The sequence below is a fragment of the Carassius auratus genome, chromosome 15 (genome assembly GCF_003368295.1).
Source record: "Carassius auratus strain Wakin chromosome 15, ASM336829v1, whole genome shotgun sequence".
Taxonomy (NCBI): Eukaryota; Metazoa; Chordata; class Actinopteri; order Cypriniformes; family Cyprinidae; genus Carassius; species Carassius auratus.
Window position 1 is genome coordinate 88752 of NC_039257.1, and position 11845 is coordinate 100596.

At 38.3% G+C, this 11845-nt stretch overlaps 1 pseudogene; it reads left to right on the forward strand.

Moving 5' to 3' along the window:
• The window catches only part of LOC113114615 (eukaryotic translation initiation factor 4 gamma 1-like), a 33430-nt pseudogene that overhangs the window by 15092 nt on the left and 6493 nt on the right, over positions 1-11845 (forward strand).

The following is an 11845-nucleotide window of genomic DNA, read 5'->3' on the forward strand; positions in this document are numbered from 1 at the left end:
TTGTGCAGACCACCAGTACGTATGCAGATTATTTTGGAAGGCGTGCTGTTCAAATATAAATTTGGCAGATTGTGTGTTTGCTGAAGGAGGGTGGTGTGTGTGTGTGTGTGTGTGTGTGTGTGTGTGTGTGTGTGTGTGTGTCACTCACAGTTCAACGTTTTTCGTGAGATTTCACCTCGGGCGACTCCAGAGATTTCTAAATCTGAATCAGATGATTGTCATTTTAAGAAATTCTGAGACATTTGTGCTATTTTTGTTTCCAGCTGGGGCGTATTACCCCGCCCAGGCCCAGTTCACGCCCCCTGTTGCTCCGGCGCCCGTCATCATAAACCCCGCCCCCCAGCAGCAACAGGCCCCGCCCCCTCAACAGCAGCAAGCTCCGCCCAGACGTGAACGCAAGCAGGTAAGGCGTCCATCCGTGCTTTCTGTGGCCTTTGTTTGAATGGGTTTTTCTCCTAATATTTCTTTATCTAATGTACATTTGACTTGCATCTATCACTGTACCAGAAATTAAGCTGTCAAGGTTGTTAATTTGACATTTTATATCAGCAAATTATTTCTGAATTAACAATAATTTGCTCTAGTGAGCCATATGTCATCTGTCTTAATTTGTTAATTTCATGCCTCTTTAATTTGACACAAACTTAACCAATCAGGGTTTTGAAGTGACTGGGCGATATGTTTCTCTCTCTATTTTTCTTTCTTGGTGTATTTTTATTTGTTTTTTTCTTTTTCTATTTCTTTCTTACTGGTTTGGTTTCTTTCCATCTTTTTTTCTTATTTAACTCATTTTATTTGTCTTTTTCTTCAGCTGAATATTTTTATGTGACGTTTTCGACATAATTAGTTGTCCTCGGGCTGTGTTTGGATGATGATTTCTTGTGTTTAGGAAGCTTTTAGCTGGATTTGTGCTAGCGATGCACTGAAATGTCAAAAATTTGCCAAAAAACTATTTTTGATACCTGCCAAAAATACTTTTGGACGGCTGTAATAATTGACTGATTACATTTAGGGCTGGACAATATGGACAAAATGTAAATAATGACACATCTCTTAATTTTGGTAGAGATTATGTATTTCTGAAAACAATATAAAAAAAGCTAAATTAATTAAAACTAGCCACGGCAGCTTTAACCAATTACTGAACAGAAGAATAATAATTTCTATGTATGGGAAACACTATATCGAAATGTTTAAAAATCATATCACCGCGATATATATTGATATTGAATTGTTGTCCAGCCCTAATTACATATTAAATATATTTGTACTTATCCTGTTGTTGTCAGTATGTTTGAATACAAATGTTTTCGTTAAAAATGTATTACAGCCGCCACTGTTTAAATATTTGTATTTTATGCATGATTTGGAATAGAAACAATGAGAAATTGATATAAAAACATCCTATGTGCAATTAAAGTGAAATGGCTGTTAATAAACTGATTCATTAATGAATTGGTTTTGGTAAAATATTAATTTCGGTGCATTGTCAGTTTTGTCGCTCTCAGATCTGTTTGTCAAGTTGCGCTCGTAAGGTGCTAAATCAAAGCTTTGGGGTTTTGAAAAGCTTCTGAGAGAATGTTTGCAAACGCAGCGATACAATCGTTATTTAAATTCCGCTTCAAAGACGGAATCTCAGAATTGGAACTTCATCTCCATGGCAACAGCGCTGCATTCAAACGTTGTGTTCTAAAAGTAACTTTTAAAAGTAAAACTTTTTTTTTTTTTTTTTTTTGATTGAGCATCAGCGGTTTAGTATGTGACGTGTTGGTGTGCTGTTATCAGGCTTTGAGTCCTCGAGTCTTGCTCTTGGCCATCAGTTGAGGTTTCATTTCAGAGGAATAGAAACTGAGAAGGAGAAAAGAGAGAGAGAGACAGAGAGAGAGAGAAAGTCATTCATTAATTGATTAACTTTTCCTTGAAAGGAAGTGTTTTGCTTTGAAGCAAGGGATTGCTCTCTTTATTTTTAAGTAATTTAATTTCAGTTACTCCTACAGTTAAGATGTTTGCATATAAAACAACAGTAGGTTTAATGTCAAAATGCAACATCTAACGTTTAAAGATAATTTGTGTAACATTCAACATAACTGAATGTAACATTCTCCCTTTAAATATTTTGGTCAGTTCAAGAATAAAGAATGCAGTTTTATATTATTTCTTTGAAATAATTAAATGAGCAGTTTCATGTCTTTTATGTTTGACTGCTCAAGGCTGGTGTAGGATTTAATAAAATAATTAGTAAGAAGTAATTCAGTACAGTAATATAATTACTCTGTTAAAGATGTGATTAGTAACTAGTAATTAATTACTACTTTTTTTATTGAATAACTAACACTGTAATCAGTATTATTACCTAATATTAAAACTATTAAAACATTTGTTCATTTAAATAAAACTGTATTAGAAATATTAAATGAAAATCTTAATGTTAGCAAAAATTTTAATTATTGAAAGTTTTTTTCTTTTTTTTTATTGAACTGTATTTGGCATTTATAAATGCTGTTTTATTAAGAGAATTTTGTTTTTCTATTTTATTTTTATAGTATCCTCAAACAAAGCAGTGATTCAGAATCAAATTTAATGTTGATTACATTTTTAATTCTGAGCAGTAACTGATCATCTGGTTTATTTCTGATTTTTAGAAGTAGTGGAAAAATGATTAAAAAAATACAGTAAAAATTGTGTAATATTATTACAGTTTAAAATAACAGTTTTCTGTTTGAATCTGTGTTAAAGTGTAATTTATTTCTGTGATGCTCCGCTGTATTTTCAGCATCATTCCTCCAGTCTTCAGTGTCACATGATCTTCAGAAATCATGAAAATATCCTGATTATTAGAAACATTTCTGATTATAATCAATGTTGAAAACAGTTATTATATTTATGGAAACCGTGACGCTTTTTATTTTATAGGATTCACAGTTGAACAAAGTCCGAAAGAACAGCATTTATTTGAAATGTGCAATGTTTCAAAAGATTTCCTTGTCTTCAGAATCACTTTTGGTCCGTTTAATGTGATCTTGCAGAATAAAAAGTCCCTGACTTTTCAGTCAGTGTCTCTGTAAAGTCATTCGGTTCAGTTCTGTCGCTCCACGTGGCTCTCAGTCTCCACCCAGTCTCTCTCTCTCTCTCGCTCTCTCTCTCTCTCGCTCTCTCTCTCTCTTTGGTGGGCGTTCCACATTCCTGTGCACTCATTTCACAAGGCCGCACTCTCTCTCTCTCTCTCTCTCTCTCTCTCTCACTGTTTTCCTTCTCTCCTGTCTGTGAGAGAGAGTTTGTCACACGTAGGCCCAGGCAGTGTGTGAATGTGCTGCCCACTTTAGTGTATCCGAGTTAGGCTAAGGTTTAAACTCCAGCCCCAGGATGAGCTGGGCCTAGCAGATCTCAACCTCTCCATCCGAGGGGAGGAAGGTAGGGAATGTGCTGCCTCACGCTTGTGTGTGTGTGTGTGTGTGTGTGTGTGTGTTTGCTTCGGAGGGCTGGCGAGTCAATGTATAATTCATTGAGTAAAGTGCAGATAAGTTGGACAAACAGTCAGATTTGAGTTTGCGCAAGGAAAGTTTCCAGGTTGTTTACTTCTTTATAAGGTGCTGCACTGTGTGTGTTTGTCAGAGACATTCGTGGCATATTTTGTCTCACGGCGCTGAGAAATGCTTCCTGGGTTAAATCACTGGCTGATATTGTTCTTCTCGTTTACATGGTGACTTATTTGTGCTTTAGTCTTTTCCATGTGCTGCATCTCTCAGCCATGTTCTCATTTCTTCTGTGCTAAATGTGTCTCTCTAGATCAGGATCAGAGACCCTAATCAGGGAGGACGTGACATCACAGAAGAGATCATGTCAGGAGGTCGCAGCGGCTCCACGCCCACGCCTCCACAGGTAATGAACACGCCAAGAAAATCATCGCTTCATCATCATTTACTCACACTCGTGTCAGTCCAGACCACTTAAAAGTGAATGTTTTGTCATTTACTCTCATTTTGTCAGAATAAATGACTCTTTAATTTTTGCATTAAGTAAAATTAATGTTTCATCATCATTTACTCACTCGCTTATCGGTGCAAATGACTTATAATTTTAATTTTGCATAAACTAAACATTAAGGCTTCGTCACTTACTCGCTGTCATGTTGGTTTGAATCATTTATTAATAAGTAAAATTTTTGCATTGCCAAAAAATGAGCATTTTGTTGTAATTTTCTACCTCTCATGTCAATCCAAATAATAACATTTTAAAAAACATTTGCATAAACAAAAAATGTACATTTTGTCATCATGTACTCACTCATTTCGGTGCAAATGACTTGTAAATAATTTACATTTTTGCGTTAGGTAAACAATTTTGTTTTGTTAATTTACTCTTATGTTGGTTTTCATGATATATAAATAATTGAAATTTTTGCATAAGCTAAAAATTTTTATTTTTTAGTCTCATGTTGTCAGTCCAAATGACTTTATTTTTGTATAAAGTAAAAAATTATAATTAACTCTCATGTAAGTCTAAATTACATTTTTGCGTAAACTAAAACTAAAAAATTATTTACCATTTACTCTCATGTCAGTCCAAATGACTTCTAAATAATAATAATTTCCGCATTTACTAAAAATTTGATTTTTAATTTATTGCTTATTAATTTAAATATAATAAATGATACAAATAATACATTTACATTTTTGCTTAAAAACCACACAGCCCAACGGTGACAACCCTACACCTGCAGTCGCCATGACAACCAGACTGGAGTTTCCCATTCCTCCAGGCGAAAGCCCGATACCTGATGCCCCGCTGACTCCGCCCCCTACCAGTCAGATAAGCGATACGGTAGATGCTCCGCCCCCAGCGCCGGCAGACGACACCCACGCAATGCTCACTGTGTTGGAACCGCCCGCCTGGAACAGTGCTGAAGCCACACCCACTGTAAACAAGGAGGAGGGGCCTGTGACTGTAACTCTGCCTGTTGCCGCCCACCGGGCGGAGCCTTCGCTGGAATCACCAATAGTGCAGCCCGAAGAGCTCCAGCTGTTTAACGGTGTCCCGACAGGCTCCGCCCACAGAGACGTCAGTCCTATCGCCGAGCCAGATGTTGCAAAAGAAGCGCCGCTGGTTACAGCCGATACTTCTGATAGGACTGTGAAAGAAATCCCTCCTCAGGTCGTCAAGGAGTCTCCTGTTGCGGTTGTTAAGGAAGAGCCAGCTCCTGTTGTCAAGGAGCCCACTCCTCCAGTTGTCAAGGAGACCCCCGCTCCTGTTGTCAAGGAGATGGCTGCTCCTGTCGTCAAGGAGACAGCTATTCCTGTTGTCAAGAAGATCACGGCTCCTGTCATCAAGGAGATCCCTACCCCTGTCGTCAAGGAGACAGCTGCTCCTGTTGTCAAGGAGACCCCCTCTCCTATCGTCAAGGAGACCCCTGCTCCTGTCGTCAAGGAGACCCCTGCTCCTGTCGTCAAGGAGACCCCTGCTCCTGTCGTCAAGGAGACCCCTGCTCCTGTCGTCAAGGAGACCCCCACTCCTGTCGTCAAGGCGACTGTCCCTGTGGTTGCCAAGGAAACACCTACACCTGTTGATGCGGAAAACCTTCCGCAGATCACCCAGGAGGCTGTTGTCAAGGGAATTCCTGTTGTCAAGGAAATTTCTGTTTTCAAGGAAATTCCTGTTGTCAAGGAGACTCCTGTCGTCGAGGAAACACCTTCACTTGCTGCCAAGGAAACCCCCGAAGCCACTGCCCGTTCAGAGGTCATGTCTAAAGCCACGCCCCCTTCGATGGAAGGGCGGGAGGACACGCCCACTACACAGGCCACTCCCTCTGAGAGTTCTATGCAAGGTATGAGTTGTAAAGCAATCACATACTATTACTATTTTTATAGTTTTTGTGCTAGTATGTGAATCCAGATAAAATGTCAAATATACATGGAGCCAATTTTTTTTTAAATTCTAATTTTTATTTGTAGGTTCAATTGAAGTAATTGTTACATTACATGTTTCAGTTTTATTTAACTGGTATTTCAACATAAAAATGTGAAATGTTACCGCGGCAGCTAACTGAAACAAATGTTCAAGTATATTAGATTTTTTTCCATGTAATATTTCTATTTAATTTCAGCAGTTTCATTTTAAAATAACACTACATTTCTGATGCGTTGCCACAAGGGGAGCTCTAATGTGCTTTGCGTAAACTAAAAATTGTTTTGTAACATATTACAGTACCAGTGCAATTTTTTTTTTTTTTTTTACGCAAATATAGTATTTATTAATATTTTGATTATTTATTTTATGTATTCAGTTTTTAGTGTTTATTTGACATTTATTTGTTTATTTTATTTTTATTTTTTACTATTTCAGTTTCCGTTTTAGTAACTTTAGTACTTTAACTTAGACAACAATTTTAAATCTTTCCTTTAGCAACTAACTAAAATAAATGGATTTGTTTCGTCCAATAGTACTTTTTATTTTGCCACAAGGGGAGCTATAGTGTGCTTTTTGTCTAAGCTAAAAACAATATTTTGTAACCTAGTATTATTTAATCATGATTATAGTATTTTTAATTTTTAATTTTTTGCTTACCGTTTTTTTTGTTCGTGATTTTATTATATAGTCTTTTTAAAAGTATTTTTATATAGCTTTTATTTATTTCAGTTAATATTTTAATAACTTTAGTACTTCAATAAATTTGAAATGTGTTTGTTCGATGCGCACTTCAGAATCTCGTCACAAAATAGTGGGTCATTTTAGGAGTTTTTGCATGCTATTTTATGAATTCTGTTAATTCAGACATAGTATTTTGTCATGTAGGGAAGTAGATGATATCAGATGAAGCCTAAATGGTAAACCAACAGTTAATATTTGCATAATTGCATAAGTATGTATGCTTCTGGCCTGAAGCTTCTTTTTGTTTTATATCATAGCTACTGAAGACTCTTGATGTCTGTTTGATTTCATAGTGCATTTATTTTCATCGTCAGTCTGTTTGTGTGTTTGCAGCGGTTTCTGTGCCAAAGAAAAAGAGAAAAATGAAAGACCTGAACAAGAAGGAGGCGGGAGATCTGCTTGATGCCTTTAAAGAGGTCTGTGAAATGGTTTGAGGCCAGAAACGGTTTCTTTATATTCAATAAAAGTTAAATTAGTATAATTTATGCAAAGCTACTGGAATTGCTGTAAATCCAACACTTTCTGAAATTACAGTTCACAAAATTCAAGCCATATAATGTCACAGATTTGACTTTTTTTCTAGTATAGAACAATTCTGTGTTATAAAGTGAAGGATAATTAAAATGTTTACATATGATTTAAGGTGAAAGTGAGCTGTTGTCTTGTTTTAAAGCCCACGCCACCTGAGCCAGAGGCCACACCCCCAGAGAAGGCGGAGCCAGAGAGCACCACCCCTGTGGCCCCGCCCCCTGTTGAGGAAGTGGATGAGACGTGGGAGGAGAAAGAAGATAAACTCGATGCCGAAAACATGAAACCGCAGAGTCCCACCCCGATTTCACTTACCAATCAGAAATACCAGTATAAAGAAGGTAGATCAGGGCTCTAATTATAATGTAGTTATTATGTATATATAAAGACAAACACATACAGTATATGTTTTGAAAATATTTACATGTATTTACAGATAAACTTGATGCTGAAAACATCAAACCGCAGAGTCCCGAGCCGAGTTCACCCACCGAACAGAAATACCAATATAAAGAAGGTAAATCAGGATTGACAAACAGTTTAAATTGCATTATATGCATGATCATGGATTTGGCTTTATCATTTGTTGCAGAACTAGAGGCGCTAATAAAACTGTCCTTGTTTCCCGCAGAGCAATGGAAACCGCTGGACCCAGAGGAAAAGAAGAAATACGACCGAGAGTTTCTGCTGGGCTTCCAGTTCATCAGCGCCAGCATGAACAAACCTGAAGGTCTGCCGCAGATCTCCGACGTGGTGCTGGATAAGGTATCTGAAGCTCTCTCACACACACACACACACACCTGATGCACTGACATGGCTTTCTCTCTCTGCAGGCCAATAAAACTCCTCTGCGGCAGCTGGATCCGAGTCGTTTGCCCGGAATGAACTGTGGTCCAGATTTCACGCCTTCGTTTGCTAATCTGGGCCGTCCATCAGGCGGGGGGCGTGGCCCGGTCAGTTTACTGCACTGTACTGTTTTTAATGCAAATAGACTATTCAGCTAAATGTTTAACTTTTGTATTTGAAAAAGTATCGCCTGAATTTGTGTTAGAATTTTAGTAAATTATTTTAAATTATTATTATTATTATTTTATAAAAGTTAAGCTGTTGCCGTGGTGTTAAAATATAAATAAAATTATTATAATTATAAAAATTTTAATTATTAAAATTATTATTATTTTAATAAAATAAATTATAATGTATTTTATTTACATTTATTACATTTTAAATGATAGCCTTGCTACTGTCATGGTGGTAGAAAAAATAAATAAATGAAAATCAATAATTTATAATTAATTTTACTAAAATAAATGAAAATGTATTTATTTTAATTTTTTTTTATTTAATTTTTTTACAACTGCCTTGCTGCTCCAATGGTGGTAAAAGTAATAAATGAATAAAAACATCTATTGGTTTTATTTGTTATTATATATAATTAATAATTATAAATAATTTATTATAATTATTTGTTTATGACAAATAGTAAATAACTAATTAAAATGAAATTATATGCATTAAAATAAATGATAAATAATTTATTTTAATTATTAATTTATTTAAAAAATTAATTTAATTAAAAAGGTAATTAAAAAATTTAATAAATTGATTAACTTGTTATTAATTAATGAATAGCTTATTATTAAATATATTATTTTTTATTTAATTTAATTTATATTTTAATTGCTGCGGACATGGTGTTAAAAGAATGAATCAACATAAATTATTTTAATAAAATAAAGTATATATAAATTATATAATTTTTATATATATATATAATTATATAAAAATTGTTTTGTATTGAATATAATTTCTCTGTCTCACCAGCCGTCCGGTCTGAGTGGTCCTCGTCGTTCAGGTCAGGGTCAGCGCGGGAAAGAGCCGAGGAAGATCATCGCCAGTGTTTCTCTCACTGAAGACATTCAGCTGAATAAAGCAGAGAAGGCCTGGAAGCCGACGGTGAAGCGCAGCGGTCGCCCCGAAGAGGACGATCCTGAGTTCCTGAAGACGCAGGAGCTGTTCAAACGCGTGCGCAGCGTCTTAAACAAACTGACGCCGCAGATGTTCCAGCCGCTGATGAAGCAGGTGACCGAACTGAGCATCGACACAGAGGAGCGTCTGAAGGGAGTCATCGACCTCATCTTCGAGAAGGCCATCTCTGAACCCAACTTCTCTGTGGCCTACGCTAACATGTGCCGCTGCCTGATGGGGGTGAGTCTGATGGCGCGTTCACACCAAACGCGACTTGCGCGAATAAATCGTTGGGCACTTGAACAATTTGAGTTTACTCGCTTCACTCCAGATGCGAATTCATGGGAGGGTTTTCTGCATGTTGATGAAGCAGTTCCTGTAGCATTGTGATTTCAACCACCATTTATTCAGATAAAATAGAGCAGAAAAAAAGAGCAAGCTCCTGAGTGGTCATTGCGGCGCGAATTTTCGGCAAAACTCAGATATTTCAACACGCATGAATGAAGCGTTAAGCACAAATGATTTACATGTTGAGACAAATATAAAGACGCGGATAGACATCCTGCAGCGCGTTTAATGATAAATGACACTATTCGCGCGAATCGTGTGATTTAATGCGAATCGCACCACATGGTGTAAAAATTCACGATAAATGACACTATTCGCGCGAATCGTGTGATTTAAACGCAAATCGCGCTAAATGACACTATTCGCGCGAATCGTGTGATTTAACGTGAATCGCGCCACAGGGTGTCAAAATTCACGATAAATGACACCATTCGCGCGAATCGTGTCATTTAACGCGAATCACGAAACAGGATGTCAATGACGCGATTCGCGCTAAATGACACGATTTGCTCGAATACTGTAATCTATCGCGAATCGCTGTTGTCAACAAATAGAAGCACTGAGGTCTTCCTGCGGGTTTCTGCCGAAATAAAAGCTGGTCAAGAACCAACATTCATAGATGATAGTTTTGTAATTTTACTGTCGTTCTGTGAAATAAAATAAAATATGATAATTACAGTTACCGCAGCTCTATTAATAAATTTATTATAACATCTACACGTAGTGTTCTAATTGATATCTGTAATATTTTCTGTTTTAAAATAATTTTCTTCTGCTTAGCATACAGTAAGAAATGCATGCCTGATTCAAGAAGGTGGTCTCAAATTACAAAAAAAAGTTAAATTGTGCTTTGTATAGTGTCTGCTAGGATGTTAACATTTCCGGCACTTCAAAGCTCTAAAAATGATCCAGTTTAAATGTTTTAAATGGGATGTATATGGGGTGTGTTAAACGTAAAAGACAACATCAAATTACCACTTTAACCAGTAGATGGCAGCAGAGCAGCTCTTAAAAAGTCACTCAAAGAGCATTCCTTTGAAAATCACTTAAGTTGTCAGACAGTTATAGTTAATAATAGTTAATAATGGACAATTAATAATGGAACCGTTAATGAGGGTAGAATATATCTTTTTTTTTTTTTTTTGATGATAATGATAAATGACGTTGGAGGACGGGGCAGTGGTGGGCAACTAACGTAACTGGGGTTGCAGTTTCACAGCGAATATCACAGCAAGCCTAGTGTAAATGTGATTTATGGTCTGTCTCTCGTTGCAGCTGAAAGTCCCCACCTCAGATAAACCCGAAGTGACGGTGAACTTCAGGAAGCTGCTGCTGAATCGCTGTCAGAAAGAGTTTGAGAAGGACAAAGATGACGATGAAATCTTTGAGAAGAAGCAGAAAGAGCTGGATGCTGCCACAGTGGTAAACACACACACAATTACGCACACTCTCATGCACACTCTCACATACACTCACGCACTCTCGCGCAAACTCTTACACACTCACGCACACGTGCACTCTCACACACATGCACACTCTCTCGCACTCACATGCACTCTCACGCACACTCACTCGCACTCACGTGCACTCTCTCGCATTCACGTGCACTCTCACGCACACACTCTAGCAACACTCTCTCGCACTCACGTTGCACGCACACTCTCTCGCACTCACGTGCACTCTCACGCACACTCACACGCACACTCTCTCGCACTCACGTGCACTCTCACGCACACTCACACGCACACTCTCTCGCACTCACGTGCACTCTCACGCACACTCACACGCACACTCTCTCGCACTCACGTGCACTCTCACGCACACTCACACGCACACTCTCTCGCACTCACGTGCACTCTCACGCACACTCACACGCACACTCTCTCGCACTCACGTGCACTCTCACGCACACTCTCTCGCACTCACGTGCACTCACGCACACGCACTCTCTCGCACTCACGTGCACTCTCACTCACACGCACACTCTCTCGCTCTCACGTGCACTCTCACGCACACTCGCAACACTCTAGCAAAACTCTCTCGCACTCAAGTGCACTCACGTGCACACGCACTCTCTCGCACTCACGTTGCACGCACACGCACACTCTCTCGCACTCACGTGCACTCTCACGCACTCACGCACACTCACACGCACACTCTCTTGCTCTCACGTGCACTCTCACGCACTCTAGCAACACTCTAGCAACACTCTCTCGCACTCACGTGCACTCACGTGCACACGCACTCTCTCGCACTCACGTGCACTCTCACGCACACGCACACTCTCTCGCTCTCACGTGCACTCTCACGCACACTCTAGCAACACTCTCTCGCACTCACGTGCAATCACGTGCAT